This window comes from Juglans regia, chromosome 10 (genome assembly GCF_001411555.2).
Source record: "Juglans regia cultivar Chandler chromosome 10, Walnut 2.0, whole genome shotgun sequence".
NCBI lineage: Eukaryota > Viridiplantae > Streptophyta > Magnoliopsida > Fagales > Juglandaceae > Juglans > Juglans regia.
The window spans coordinates 13,481,452-13,498,467 of NC_049910.1; positions in this window are offsets into that span (position 1 = coordinate 13,481,452).

Sequence of the window (17,016 nt, forward strand, 5' to 3'; positions counted from 1 at the left end):
TATTTTGGGTCTGATGCATATTTCATCATATGCATGCATGTTGGTTGCATTAATACACTTTTATCTCGTTGGTTGTTTGGATTATTACTTACCTGAGTAACCATTTTATGGTACCGTAGATTTTGATGCAGATGAGGACGAAGAGCCTGAGGGACGGCTCCGTGAAGGGAATGACATGTGGTTGCTTTTGGATTATGGAATTTGTTTCCCTTTTGCATATGTATTTGACTTTGTACTTTATTTTACGGATAACTGTATAACTTTCTAAAAGCAATTTATTTTGAATATTTATATTAAACAATTCTGGTATTTAGTTGACTATTTTTAATTTATCCGCTACGACTCTTGTGGTGCTCTTGTTGCTTGTTGCACACACTTGAGCACTTATCGTTGGGATGTGTGATCCGTGTTGTCATCATCCCGACATCACGATTCTCGTGTTTCCGTACGTGGGAGTCGAGGCGTCACGTGGCATGAAAGACGCCAATGACATTGCTTGAATTCATGGACAGGGCCAACAACTTTGTCAATGTTGTGGATACGTTGAAGGCAATGACGGACTTTAGAAATCGAGAGGTAAAAGTGTTATAGATTAAAAAAAAAGAAGGCAATGGGGCGAGAAAATGAACGATGACCAAAAGACAACTCCAAAAGGGGTAGTAGACAAGACAATTGAAGAAGAAAAAAGGCCCTACAAACCTTCGCTTGGAATATTAGAGTTGTGCATGCAAACATGAATGTGCAAACCAATAAGAAGCCCTAGAGACTGGTTGACAAGGATCAGAGGACAAGCATGAAAGGTTCAGGCAACTATTATGCCTATTGCAATACACCTCACAACTAGGAAGATTGTTAAATCCTTAGATACCAAATCGAGGAAATGCATAAAAATGGAGAATGCATCGTAGCCAAACATTAGCCCCCACTCCAAAGTATAAACATGGGAAAATGAAAGGAAATTTCACAAAGGCATCAAGGAGGCAAAGTAGAACCCAGAAGAAAGATGGGGCGGCGAAGGCGGAGCCCAGCCCGCAGCAACCACCCCTGGTGAGATTCATACAATCGCCAGAGGCTTTGTTGGCAGCAGCGCGACATCCTTTGCTAGAAAAGTGCAGTGCGACAAGCAAAGAATGAGGATGTATGCACTGGTATGGCTACAAAAGCTCATGAAATTGCAAGAAGCAATTGTCTCCTTTGAGAATGTAGACTGCGAAGGTGTACAATACACCCCACGACAATGCCCTTGTAGTCACACTACTCATGGAAAACTGCACAACCTGAAGACTTTTGGTGGATAACGGCAGCTCGATGGATGTGATATACTTAGGCACTTTAAAAAAGATGGGGATAAAAAAAGACTAGCTGATGTCCACCCCCACACCTTTGAAGCGCTTCATGGGTAAAGGTGGCAATATGTGACACGACCCGTGAATCCAACACGAACACAATACAAATTTTACGATTTTAAGTTTGATATTAATGGGTTCGGATCAAAACAAGTTGACCCATTAATACATGATTTATAAATGGGTCAACCTTCTTAACCCGAAATAAACCCGTTTAGATTTGATTTCAAAATCACAATTTTATTATTGTTAAATTATAATATTGGTATTTATTAATATGCTTATGTTTTTATTGTGGGGATTTTAATTTTGAGCCTATGCTCATATTTATTATTGTAGAGTTTGTAATATTGGTTTTATTATATGTTATAATTTAAAAAATATTAATATTTTTTATTAGTAACTTTTAAGATATTGTGGCTACTAATAACTATAGATTTTAACTTTTATGTGAAATTATGTTAATCAGGTCAAATGGGTCATGGGTGTTAGTTCAACTCATTTACATGAAAATGGTTTAAATGAGTCGTGTTGTGTTGACCTATTTTCAATTAATTATTAAACGGGTATAAACAGGTGACATGACACAATAGAACCCATTATCTAAATTGGTCGGGTTATGGTTTGAAAGTTTGATACGTTTAGTTTAATTGGTTGGATTCCGGTTGACTCATATAGTTTAATGTTCATGACTTGAAACGATGTGAACACGACCAGAAAACACGAATTGCCATACCTATTGATGGGCAAACCAATACAATTGGTGGGCAACATTACCCTACTTGTATTAGTGGGGACCTATTCCCTCACCACTATAGTAATGGCTAACTTCCTTGTGGTGAGGGTTGCCTCCACATACAATGTCATAACCAAACGATTGACAATGAACAAGATGAAATGAGTAACGTTGATAAGAAGTCTCATTCAAAAGCTAGCATCGATGAAGTGCAAGGCAAGCAAGTGTTGACAAGAGAATGTTATATGCAAGAACTAAGGAGATTTGACGAGAAGGTACCATCCTTAGAAATCGATAGCACAGGGAGGAGCCGAATCCTACCCCTACTGGAAATCATTGGCAGGTTGGTCGAGACACGAGACAAGAAATCATTAAAGTAAGGGGAAGTAGCAGAAGTCATAGAGCTCGTGGCCCTATATGATGATCAACTAGAGTCGACGATGAGAATTGGCACTAACATGTCCACAAGTCTAATGGAATGGCTCGTATAGTTACTAAATGAACGTATGGATGTCTTGGCATGGAGTCATGAAGATATGCTAAGGATCAACTCAACTACAAGCAAGCACCAACTCTGGGTGAAACTGGTGACAAAAAAGATGAGATAGAAGCGAATGAATTTTAGTGCAGAAAAATATGTGGTCACAGCTGAAGAGTTAATTGCCTCCTAGAAGCTAGATTTATGAGGGAGTCGCATTACCTTAAGTGGCTATCAAACATATATAGTATTGGTGAAGAAGGCAAACGTTAAATGGCTACTATGCATGGATTTCAGAACCTGAATGACAGTTTTCCTCTCCCAAGGCTAGACCTATAGCAGATTCAATAGTGGGATAGAAAATGCTCAATTTTATGGATGACTATTCAGGCTACAATTAGATGAGGCTATGCAAGAACGACCAAGAAATGACGTCGTTTCATTACGGATAGGGGCCATTATTATTGGGTTTATATCATTCGGCTTAAAGAATATGGATACGACATACAAACGACTAGTGAACCTAATGTTCAAAAAGCATATTGGGTGTGACATGGAAGTATATATCAACATGTTGGTCAAAAGTAGAGTTCATGTCACCTAGTTGATTTGAGGGAGGCCTTTCCCATGTTGAGACGGTATAACATGAAGATAAACCAATCCAAGTGCACTTTCTGCGCAAAATTAAAAAAAAAAAAAAAAAAACATCATGGGATTGGATAGAGGCCAATCTAGAAAAGATGCGAGCAAACCAATAACTGAAATTTCTCTCATTAGTGCACAATTTCAGAAATAGTGCAGAATCAGAAATAACGTAACCCATAAATAACAAATGCTACTATAGAAAAAATGCAGCTTACAAAGATCTCAATGCAAAAAAAACTACGGATGACAGAGTTAATTCACAAAGAACAAAGAAACCCACAAAGAAAAGAGTTATTTAACAAATAAATAAATAAACCTTAGCTATGGATGACAGAGTTAATTCACAAATAACAAAGAAACCCTAGCTTACAAAGATCACAGAAACCCACAAATAAACAAGATCGTAGAAACCCACAAATGCAGCTTCGGATAGTAGATAAAATGGGAGATAAAAAAAAAGCTAAGGTTTTGAGTTAGTAAGAACAGATCTCAGTGCAATGCCATATATAAAAAATTCAAATACATACAACCAGCAATAGCAATCTCGAAATACATACCCTTATAAAAAAAAAATTCAAATACATACAACCAAAAACAGATCTCAGGTAAAAGCATACGAATAACTTTGAGTGTGTGTTGGATTTATGCAAGAGAGAAGGACGGAATCCAGCCATGGAGGAAACCGAGAGTCAGAGATATGAGGACGTACAAAAATTGTCGATGGAGAGGTTGTCGTCGATGGAGGTTGCGTTGCGAGCGAGGGGCAATACAAACAAGGGCACCCAACCGTTGAGAGAGAAGAAGACGTGGGACCAACGATGGGCCAGGAACCAAAATCACAATTGGGGATGTACAATGGTTCCCCATATTTAATATGGGGAAATAATGTAGTATCTGAAAATCTCATCCCTAATTTAGGGATCCAAATGGTGGGAGATTTTGGGTGCAAACCCTAAACTTTCTCCCAAAATATAGAGATAAAGGGCAGATGCGGAACCGGATGGGAATGCTCTTAGAAGTGCAGTAAAGGGCCAGTTCTTATTAGATTTCACTGTCAACTTCAGTACCTTTCAAAAAAATCCCCTGAAGCCCCAAAGGAAAAGTCATGGTGAGCATAGGTAGATAGCTACCTCGCAAATCCACATAGACTTGAGGTTAGCCATGTCATCAAATTGGCATTTGAGGTGGCAAACGAGGTAAAGTATGAAATGTTACTGGCAGGGTTCACTATAGTGCGTAGCTTAGAGGTGGCTGAAATCTAAATCCACATAGATTCTCCATTAGTGGTAAATCAGGTGGCACAAAGTTACATGAAAAAATGTGACAAACTAAGGCAGTATCTGTAGCAAGTGTAGGGGTGGCTGGACAAGTTAATACAACAAATGCCCCAAGAGAAGAAATGGTTAGAAAACAAGTTAGCATGGATTGCCTTGGGGTTAGGATAGCCCTTTCCCCTGGGAAGTGACAATGTAGGTATTAGAAGCCTCATTGGTTGGGATTGAAGTCTCAATGGTAAGAACAACCGTCCTAGAATGGTCCCAGGCCATAGTGGAGTACCTCACATCGATAACATTGCCAAAAAAGTGGAGTGAAGTGAGGAAGATAAGGTTTAAAATGCCTAGGTTCACATAGATAGACAATGTGTTTTACAAGAAGGACTTCTCACTCCCACTCTTGAGGTGCATGAAGAAGGAAGAAATGCAATATGTAGTGACAAAAATCCTCGAGGGAATAAGTGAAAATTGTACCAAAGGCAAATAAGGATGGCAAGCCACAATATGTGGGACGACCCGTTAACCCAACACGACCATTACATGAAATTAACATATGTAGGTTTGATGTAAATGGAAAGAGTCAAAGTGGGTTAGCCCGTTAAAACATGATTAATAAACAAGTCAACCTGCTTAATACGAAATCAACCTACATAACCCGTTTAAGTTTTAACTCAAAATTACAACAATACCATTTTAACCCTAAAAACTAAAAAGACCCTAACATATCTCTCAATCTCACTCTCACACCATCCTCACTCCCCAGTAACCCCACCTCTCAAGGTATGATGCCAAGCCACAACCCAAGTATAAGATGTGTGGAGTTATATACTTAGCAGCAAGAAAATATGAGACCAAAAATTTGAAGCGACACATTGAAACGTGCCCTATAAGAAATTCATGAGATATTGGTTAGTTGATGTTATGTAAAATAGTGTATCTGTGTTTGTAAGCGCTTCTAAATTTGACCTTGAGAAATTTAGAGAGATTTTGATAGGCGCAATTTTGAAGCTTGAACCTCCTTTTTAAATTATTTAATATTCTGATATACGAGTTGCATTACAACATTTGTGTTTAGATGTTCCACTTACATCTAGAAATACTACTAAGACTGATTTGGTTAAGATATATCAACGAGAAACAAAAAGAGTTAAATGCATGTTGAATGATGCTCTTGGTAGAATTAGTTTGACCTCTTACTTGTGGACTTCTATAACTAGTAATGGTTATATGTGCATTACATTACTTTTTTTTATAAGAATTGGGTCTTACAAAAAAGGGTATTGAATTTTTCTCTTATGCCGCCCCCATATAATGGCATATCTTTGTCCGAAAAAATTTCTAATTTGTTATATGAGTAGACAATCCTTCTTCTAATTATATTTTAATGGAGATGTTAATAACTCAATTGAGGAACAAGAAAGCCCTTATTTGTCATGGTGAGTTCTTTCATCTTCATTGTTGTGTTCATATATTCAATTTGATAATACAATATGAGTTAAAAGAGATTGATTCTGCTATCCAAAAATTCCATGAAAGTATCAAATATGTAAAGGATCACAAATAAGAAAACAAAGATTTTTAGATTCAATCAATCAAATTTCTTTGGATAGTAAGAAAAGGATGAGACATGATATCCCTATTAGATGGAATTATACTTTTCTTATGCTTGAGATTGATCTTTTCTATCATCATACTTTTTTCGCATTTGGAGTTTACTAGTTTAAACTTTAAAAATTCTCTACCCACATCTGAGTACGATAAAGTGGAGTAGATAACACTTTTTTGGTTGTTATGATGCTACTTGTGACTTTTCTAGAACCAAGTACCCCGTAGCCAATTTGTACTTTCTAGCAGTTTTGATTATTTATTTGACATTAAAGGAACATGTGACCTGAACCTCTTCTTCTTCATATTCCTCTCCAAGAAAGTTTTAAGATTTTCTCATAACAAAATGATTATTCACTTGCATTAAAACATTGTCCACAACTTCTTATTTTTTTCTTCAAAATAGAATTAAACTAGATTATGAAATGAGAATATGTTATCAAACCTCATCCCCCTTTCAATACCATTATTTTCTTAACCCGCTAAGTCTTTGTCAAGTGGTGGGAAAATATAATTATGATCACATCATAAAAATATTTTCAAAAATTACCAAAGCCCCTGAAGTTCTAGTCAAACGGAATAGATTTCAGGCGCAATTAGTATCCATTACTAGCAAGAAGGGCTTGAAGAAATTAGTTGAAACAATGTCACAAGTCTCAGACAGTGATGATGAAGAAGACTCGCTGGATCAAGTCAAGTTATCTCGAACACAATAAGCCACATCATCTCAAGCTCAACAAGTCTCTCCTTCTCAAGCTCACCAGGCCTCTCCTTCTCATGCCAACTCATCTTACCATCCAATAAATATAATGGATTCTCGAAGATTAATTACTATCAGATTATGACTCTAAAATTATTATGTGATTTGAGAAGATTATTGTTTTCTCAATTATTCAACATGATAGTCACTTTCAGACAAAAAACAGAAGCACTATTGATTACTGTCAGAAGCATTATCTCTCTAGATCCACCAACGCATAAACCCAAGCAACTTTAGACATTATCAAATTACTATTCAATTCCACTCATCCGGCAGCATTATTGGTTCCACTATCCGTCGACTCATGAAGACAAAACTTTAAAGCGTCCATTATTGATTACTGTGTAAAAAGTTACCATTCTAGTGTCTATAAAAGGAAGTTTGTAAACAAAGGAAGGTATTCAGAAAAATCTCATTTGAAGTCATCCATTTTCTCAATTCTCACTTCCAAAATACTTTCTTTGTATAAAACTTCATTCATGTCTTTTGCTTCCAATCGTTCTGAGAATTAATCTTCTTATAAGTATTATATTTTTAATGAAGTCAAATTTATCAGTTATGATTTCTATCTTTTATGTTTATATAATTAATAATCATGCATATGGTCGATTATACCACATGTATATATTTTTCATGCATTGGCTGGTTACACCATCTATTATTATTACAAATTTATTATATATCACCTGGGATGTGTTATTAATTATATATTCGAAGCATGATAATTTCTTAACATGAGACTTAATTTGTTTTATAATATTTGTATGATTTTCTGTCTATAGAGGTGAATTGTTTTTTAATCTTTTGAATAATAATTTACATAATGGCCTGAGAGATTGATAAAAATCTGTAATATAATTAAGGTTTCCCAAGAATCTTTGTAATTTTAGCTTATGTATTATTTCATCAAGAAATTTATTAGCAAATTCTATTACTCTACTAATTGGTGTAATAGTTCCTTGATATATGTCATGTCCATGGAACCTAGTTTTATTTTGGAATAATTTTATTTTTGGTGATTAAATAACTAATCCATTTTATTTAATAATTTGGACAAATGTATTTAAATATTTCCAGCGTTGTTGAATAGATGAGAAAAAAATTAATACATCATCTATATAAACTACTGAAAAGTGAGTGAAATGACTAAATATTTCATTCATAATATTTTGAAATTCACTAGAAGTACTTTTTTAATTCAAATGGCATAACATTTCATTCATAATATCCTAATGGAGCTGTGAATGTTTTTATATTGATCTTTTTCAACAATTTTGATTTGCCAAAATCTTCTCTTCATGTCATATTTTAAAAATACAGTAGTATTATAAAGGCGAGATAGTAAATCTTTCTTCTTAGGAACTTGATACATAATTCATTGTAATACTTTATTTAATGGTTTGTAGTTGATAACTAATCAAAGAACTCCTCGTTCTAATTTTGTCTGTTTTTTAATATAAAAGGCAGCATAACTTCATGGTGATTTACTTTTCCTTACTAATCATTTTGTTAATAAATCATTAATTTCTATTTTACAAAAATCTAATAATTCATTGTTCATTTGAATTGATTTAGCTTTAGTACGATTTTTTTCAGAAAATTCTTTATCATAAGACAATTCAACTATATGTTTTCTACTCCAGAAAGCATTAGGCAAGCTGAAGTATACTTCTTTTTCAACTATAGTATTAAAGTTATTAAATTTTTTTTTTATTAATAATGGATCTTTTAGTTTTTCTTCAATTCTTTCCTATTTTAATTCTTGGTTTGCGAAATATATTTGTTTTTCGTTTCTTTTAATCTTATTTTTTGTTAAAAAGTTAATTTCTTTAGTTAATAAAACTGCTTTTAGAGAATTTATTTCTTTTGAAATTGAGGAAATGAAAATTTAAATTGAATTTCTTATCCAAGTATTTTTTGTAAAAACTTCTTCTGTTACAGAGAAAGGGTAAAGTGGAAGGAAGAAATGGATTTCCCAGTATTACTTTAGTATTAATGTTTTTTACTAAAATAAATGTTGTTTTAAAGAAAATACTATTATTACATATATGTGCATTAAATAATTTATAATTTATATTTAATTTTGTTCCATTAGTTTGGGATAATATTTCTTTTGTTTTTTCAAAATATTAGGAACGTATTAATCCATCTTGGATACAATTTAAATCTGTTCATATATCTAATAGGACAATTGTTGTAAAAGAAAATTTTTTATTAGTAGAAACTGTTACTTCAGTATACCATTTTTGAAAATTTATCATGTCCAGGATGTTGAAGAAATTATCTATCTCATCCTAAATAATTATTGTCGAGCATTCTCCTTATTCTTTATTAAGGGTATTAATATTTTTATTTATTTTTAACAAATTAATTTCTTGTAATAATTGTTCATTTGAAACTATTAATTTAATTTTAAAATTTTCAGATTTTTAACCTTTTGTTTTATTTCATTAATCTCTTGTTGTAAGTCTTGTGGTGTGACTTTTTGTTTTTCGGTTTTTAATTTACTTACCATTTCTAAAAGATTATAAGCTTTTGATGCTGAAGTAGTATGATTAGTAAAAGGTTTTTTTGTTTTACTAAATAATATTTTCTTTCTTGTGGATTATTAGTTTTATCAATTAATTCTAAGATAATATCCTCTTGTTTTGAAACAATATTAATGGTTTTGTTGTAAATATAATTATTTTTATATAGACAATTACAAACATAAGTTTCATTTTTTCTCATTCACTATCAGAGATTATTTTGATAGGTTTGATTCTTTTAATTGATAATTTTCTTCCGAATAACTTTCTTCTTCTTCACTTGATGGTACTATAAAGATATTTAATAGTTTTTCTTTTACTGTTTTAGGTATATCTAATTCATTAATTTGTTGTTTGACTCTACAATTTGACTTGTAATATCCAATTTTTCCACATTTATAACAAATAATTTGTTTTTTGTTTTTATTATATTTTTTTGATTTTATATTGTTAGAATCTTATTTCTTTTTCCCTTTTTATATCTTCTAGAAGGAGGCAATAATAGATTATAAACAAATTGTTCACAAAAGGTACCCAATTCTATCTTAGAAAATCTATTTTCTTTCTCCATTTGATTTTTTAATCTTAAATCATTACAGATAATTAAACTAGTTCTATTAATAGTAGTTATAACATCACCATAAGTAAGATAATAAAATCAATTGTACCATCGGATTTTACTAATAATTCTCGTACCTTTTAGGCAAAGTAATAAGAAAGTCTAGCTATGAATTTTTCCTTCCATTATGATTGTTGGCAGTCATTTTGTATCATAACTTTAGTTAGAAATACATCTTTATACCAACGAAAATTAGATAATTGATGACATCTTAAATTAATTAACAAATCATTGGTTCTTTCCTTAAATTGAATAAGATCACCAACAAAATGTTTAGTAAATATGAGTATTAAAGTATTAACAACATCTTCTAATGGTTGGTCATCTTTTATTATATTTATTATTTGCATTCTTTCATCATATTTATATTGGTTTAATATTGTACTTCTTTGTTCTTGAAAAATAATGATCCCACCAACCTTTTAATTGGCCAGTAAAACTTGTAATAATAATGTAAGTTACTTGATGATCTGTTTTTTCATTTCCTTTATAAACATTAGCAACCATAATCATTTTTAAAAATGATTTATTATTTCAAATTCAGATAATTCATCTATGTTCTATTCATATAATGCATTTGGTGAAAAAGCATATCATACTATATGTTCTCTTTCCTCGAATTACATATCTGATGGGGTTGGCATCAGATACCAATTACGAGTAATGGAAATAAGTTGTTTAGAATCCCTAAGAATACTATTTACATGATCTCCTCTAATCTTGTTTATTTGTAAATCTATATTCTTAAACTACTTTTCGAAATTGCTAATTTCATAATCAGATAAAATAGGTGAGTCTGTCTTAGTTAATACATTAATATGAGGTTGTTTTGAAGTAGAAGCAGTATTAGTAATATTTAATTTTTGTAATTTATTAGAGATTTGTTCTAATAAATCATTTTTGTTTTTAGAAAATATAGTTTTTAAATGGGATGAAATTTCATGGAGAACAAATAAAGGAGTTTATTTTGCTTCTTTAACAGTAGGATTAATGAGAGATAATTGTGTCTCAATTCTCTCTAATTGTTTACTCATAATTTTTAAATATAAATTAGTATAATTATTTTATTGGATTATATTATCTATATTTTTAATTTTTGTCATAGAATTATATTTCTTTATTGGTGATGCTAAGATTTGAGTACCTCTTTGGTTGCACTTAATGGCTTCAGAAAGGGAATATTCTGCATAAACAATTTGATCACTTTTCTCCTTAATCCATTCATTAGTAGTCCTATTTATGGTTGATAATTGGTTTGATTTATAGATTTCAAACCATATAAAGAAATATATATTCCTTGTATTTCTTCTAAGTATTTATAATATTTCTCTTAAATATAATCTCGTTCTTTTTTTAAAAAGGTTGGGAAGAATAATAATAATCTCTTTTGATTATTTTCTTTTTTCATATAATCTTTTTTAAGATTTTATTTATTAATCTTGAAATCTTCCTTACTAAAGGTATATATTTGAGCATTATCTCTAACTACTTGTAAATATGTTGGAGAAGAATGTTATTTTAATTGCTCAGGATTATAAGAGGTAAATGGTATACTAAGATTAACAATATATACAAGTGTGTCAATAATGTTTCCAAGAATAATTTTCTGGATTTAGGTGTCCAGATTCTTGGATTTGGTGTCCAAATTCTTAGATCTATTCTAAGAAGCTGAAGTCAGAGCATATCTTGGTGTGTGATAACTAGAGGGTGCTGGTGAAAAATAATATAAAAACAATCTTCTAAAATGTTAAAAAGTTATTTGGATTGATTCGTCCGTCTTTTGATCTATGAATTCTAAATCATCTATAGCATTGTTTTCTATTTTAGATAATGGAGTTATATTATCTAACTTCCCTTCATTAGGAAGAGTAATTTGATTCCAATGAATATGTTTAAGAATCTATACTAGAATTTGGTGTGCTAGATTGTAATAATAATGTATAACATTTTGGACTGGTAATAAGAGCTTGTGGTTCTAGTGTTATTTTCATAAGTTTATAATAGATCCTATATACAACAGTTAAATGATGTGATCCTTTCATAATATGATAACAACTTGTTTAAATATTTAATGTTAAAACATATAGAATATTAGTATCAAATAATGAAAGAGAATAATTAGGATGACAGTTTAAATAAACCGGCCTTTGAATAGACTAGATTCTACCATACCAAGTATTGAGTCATGAAATTTATAATGTTTTCCGTCTCTTAGACAGAGTAGTACTGAAGCATTTAATCCACTTCTAGTGAGTGGTTTTATATCAACTTGTACTAATCCAATATGTATGAAAGAATATTTATGTTCCTTATAATGTTTAATAGCATCTTTGGTTCATAATTGTAGTGATTCATAATCATTGTTTAAACTAATAGTTTTTTCTACAGCCTTAATAGTATAATTAGTAAGAAATGATAATTTTGAATAAAAAAGTAGATTGTTTATAGATTTGATTTTTTGGAACATTAGGAATTGTCCAATCTTGTAAATTTCTTTTTATGTTTAATATATTATAATTTTCTTGATTGATATTATCAAGCTCTATAGGTATACTAGCCGAGGATTTGGATGAGTCTGATCTGAATAAAGAATTCATTGAGACAAAATTTTTAAGCAAATATTTCCTATATTTAAAGAGAATAAGTAGATTAAGATCTCGTGAGAACACCATCGAGATCACCCTTAAAGTTCTCTAGCATAAACGGGCTAACTAATGGGATTTTCATGGCTTACCAACACGAGACTCTCAATATACTCATTTTTCTTTTCTATAGTCTATCATTATTAAAAACCTATATTTTCTACTTTTCTTTTATTATAAAGCAATAATACTCAAATGATTCCTTACTTTAAATTTCATTTTTTAAGAAATTACAATGATCATTCCATTAATCTATTGCTGCTTATCTACTTTTGAATACCCAATATCCATTAATCATTAATTCCTTATCTTGTTTCATTATTTGTTTTTTTTTTTTTGTTAAGATCATGTACTCTATCCATCATTATTTATAATTCAAGCCTTGTATTATAATCTAGACATTAGAAATCATAAAGATTACGATAACCAACACTATGAGCAAAATAATATTCCATAACAATATAAAATAGATACCAATATCAATAGCCAATGGCTCCTATATCAATCATGTATCCCATGTAATATATAATTAATTTATATATATATATATTATAGAGTAGTATATTGTAGTATATAGTATATAGTTAAATATTATATTATATAGTATACTTATATAGGCAATCGAACAGAGTATAGGTCTGTTCGAACAGACTGGAATCATGGACACAAATCAATCGTCATATTTTATTCTGGAAGTTTCACAAATCCACGTGTTCGAACGGGGTCGTACATAGTTCGAACAACTAAAACCTCTGTTCAAACGTCCAAATTTCTATTCAAACAAGTAAATTAAAGCATATATCTCGTTCAAACTGGAAAACACGCTTTCAAATGTGACTAATCGATACAAAATACCTAGTTCGAATGTTGAACGGTTCACATTCACACAGACTGCCGTTCGAAGCCCCTTCTCCGTCGTACGCCACCACCCGCCACCAATTCAGCCGTATATCAACCATTTTCTGCCATCTAAAAGGTATGACACATCACACCATATCTCTATATGCTTGAAATTTGAATAAAATTAGTTGAAATAGGGATCGGATTTCGACTCCAATCCAACCCCTTTTTGGTGTTTTTCGACCACCACACAACATTTGGCTGTAGAAATTATGGAGTGAAGTCTAGGTTCACTCTATGTTAATTGTTTTCCTTAAAACCAACGATTCTTGATAAATTATTGGTTTCCACGTTCAGTTCTGAGTCGACTCAGCCATGGATCTTTATGGATTATCTCGTTCGAACGGCTTCAAAGTTGTTCGAACAAGCATTTTCCAAACATACATTTTAGTCTTCAAATGTGAAACAACACGTTCAAACGTTAAAATCTGAGCTGACGAAACGTTAGAATAGTTTTTACTCTCCGTTCGAATGGAACATTTATGTTGTTCGATGGTCATAGGATTTATATTGTTCGAATTGCATAATTATCTGTTCGAATCCGTACTAACCGTTCGAACAGGTTCCAGATTTTTCGAATGGGTATAAATCGTTCAAACATGGATCGATAGTGTTCGAACGATATTATTTAGCGTTTGAATTAAATACTTGGTAGTTCAAACAAAGTAGTTCTTATTCAAACGTAGTTGTTTCTATTCGAACACCCCAGTATATAATATAATTAGAACTTTCCATTTTATTTATATTGGTTGTATATTTTTTTTATGAACAATGAACTAATGATGTACATTGGAAGAAAACGTGGAAGAGAGGGCCAACCTAGCGATGAAGCTAGTGAGATGAGGAGGCCGATATTTGTAGAGTGAGAGATCATTAAAGACTTCCGTGATTTTGTCTGGGATGGGTGGAGCTTGTTTTCTATTATTAGCGATATAGGATGGGGCCCGATTTGTTAGCAGAGGGGGTGGCTTATCCTGACATGGTCAGTGAGTTTTATCTGGCCATGGGTCAGATGAAGGCTAATGAGGAGTCATTCTCGTTCGTTATTCGGACAGTGAGTATTACTATCTCGATAGATATTATTGCTAATTTTCTTAGGATCCCCCTTGAGCTTGGTGCATACCTTGTACAACAATCGACTGCAGGGACAGATGGTGAAGATGCCATCGAGGATGAGGCTCTAGTATATGACGGTCCCACACAATGAGATTCGTTAGTTGATGCATGACAATTCGGCTCCTCCATATGATGGCAGTAAGGTGATCAAACAAGTTGATTGTACCACATTTTTTCAAATGTTGAATTTGATTGTCTCCCATAATAATGATTCGAGGAAACACAATTCAGACTTTGGCATCGAACAGGCTCGATTTGTTACGGATAGCATGAAGAGAGCCAATTGATCTACCTTTATACTTTCTCATTCGCATCCGATTTGAGTCACAGTATTCGAGTGGAGGTTGATGTGCTAATGACAGAGTAGAGACAACCACATATCCGATCCCTTAACAAGATCACCTTTAGTAAGAGCGATGGCCATTTGCGAAAGGCTCATATTAATATTCCAGTGGCACAAGATAGTGGCACGGAGTGTGATCCAGGTTCTACTGATGTCGGTGTTGATAGATAGGCTGTAAGGGCTACTACCACGGAGATGTGATCCCTGCTTGATGAGCATCGCACACTTTTGATCTAGGACAAGGAGAAGATTGTGGAGAGGATCACTGCACCCATCATGGTTCGACTGCAAGAGATTGATAGACACATTACTGTCATCTAGAAGGACTTGGATAGTCTTACACAATAGTTTTATTTTTATTGGACTTTTTGTCTTGTAGCGAACGTTGTCGATTTAATTACTATATTGTTTTTATTTGTTATATATAGCAAGGTTGTGTCTTACCAAAAATCATTTTCCTTATTTTACTTACTAGATCATGATGATATAAAAAATGACATTCCTGTGAGGTAATGTTTTTTTAATTACAAATTCTTTTTTACCACAACAAAAGTTGTTAATTAATTTTTAAATTAATTATATAAAATTCCTAGAACAATATATATGATATATTTTAATTTATCATAAATAATCATAAATCCGTATAGGTAGCTTTTTCAACTTTTAAAAATGATAATTAATAGACTCAAATAATATTTATTTTTACAATATTTGAATGTCTTTCAATAAATTTCTATAATTAAACTTATTTTGATTGTCTACGCCACCATTCGAACGCCTCTTATGAGAATTCAAACGGTTTATAACTCCATTCGAACATAAAAGTACCATTCAAAGGATACAACAACCAACCCCATCAGATTTATTTATAACTTTTCACAAAAAAAATTATTTGAATGATTAAATATAGCTTTTGAACGGGTTCTCACTTTCCCCAGGCATAATTGTGTTTATGTTCCCGCCACGATTATTATCGAACAGTTATGTCAACATAAGAACGTGAATTAAAATATTGTTTGAATGTGTATGAGAACATTTGAACAGTATAGCAACCATCCCTGCTAGATTTGTTTATAACTTCCCACCAAAAGTCAATTCCAATGATTAAATATCTCGTTCAAACTGTTTCGACCTTCCTCCTGCACAATTGTATATACTTTCACACCACAACTATTATTTGAATAGTTATGTAACCATTAAAACTTGAATTAGAATACTGTTCGAACGTGTTTGTGAATGTTCGAAGGGTTTTTTTTAGACATTATATTTCGTTCTAGAAAATCTAGTTCGAACCAATATTTGTCTGTTCGAACACATAAAAAACCGCATCCATGTTTTGAGACAAAATTTAATTTACGTCCCAAATAAGTACTTTTAGGGACAAAATTTAATTTGTCCCTAAAAGATTTTGTCTCTAAAGATCAAATTTCTTGCAGTGGATAGAGAGCAGAAGTCATGAAATATTTTCTAACAAGACTAAGCTATGAATGGATTAGAAAAAACTATGTATTAATGAGAGAACTTAAACAACATATATAGATAAATAACTTCGAAATATTGATGAGGCTCTCTATATATGTCACTCAAATTCAAAGTGACATATATAGAGTCTCGTTTGTTTTCGTAGATGAGATGAGTTGAAATAAAAATTGAAAATTGAATAAAATATTATTAGAATATATTTTTTTAATATTATTATTGTTTTGAGATTTGAAAAAGTTGAATCGTTTATTTTATTTTATGTGAAAATTTAAAAAAGTTATAATAATTAGATGAGATAATATATGATGTGTTGTGAAAACAAACGAGGAAGCTACCCCACGAGCCACCAGCTTATTTAGCTAAAGCAAAATCATTAATATGAAGTTTTGCCCAATTGCGCCCAAAATCACAATTTTGGCCGATTTCTAAATTTTGTCGATTTGGAAGAGAAACTGACTGGTTTATGGTTCGAAACGACGCGCCCAGCATATACATGTTGCAATGACCATGATGTGTGCATGCATGGAGAAAAATTGTCTGAA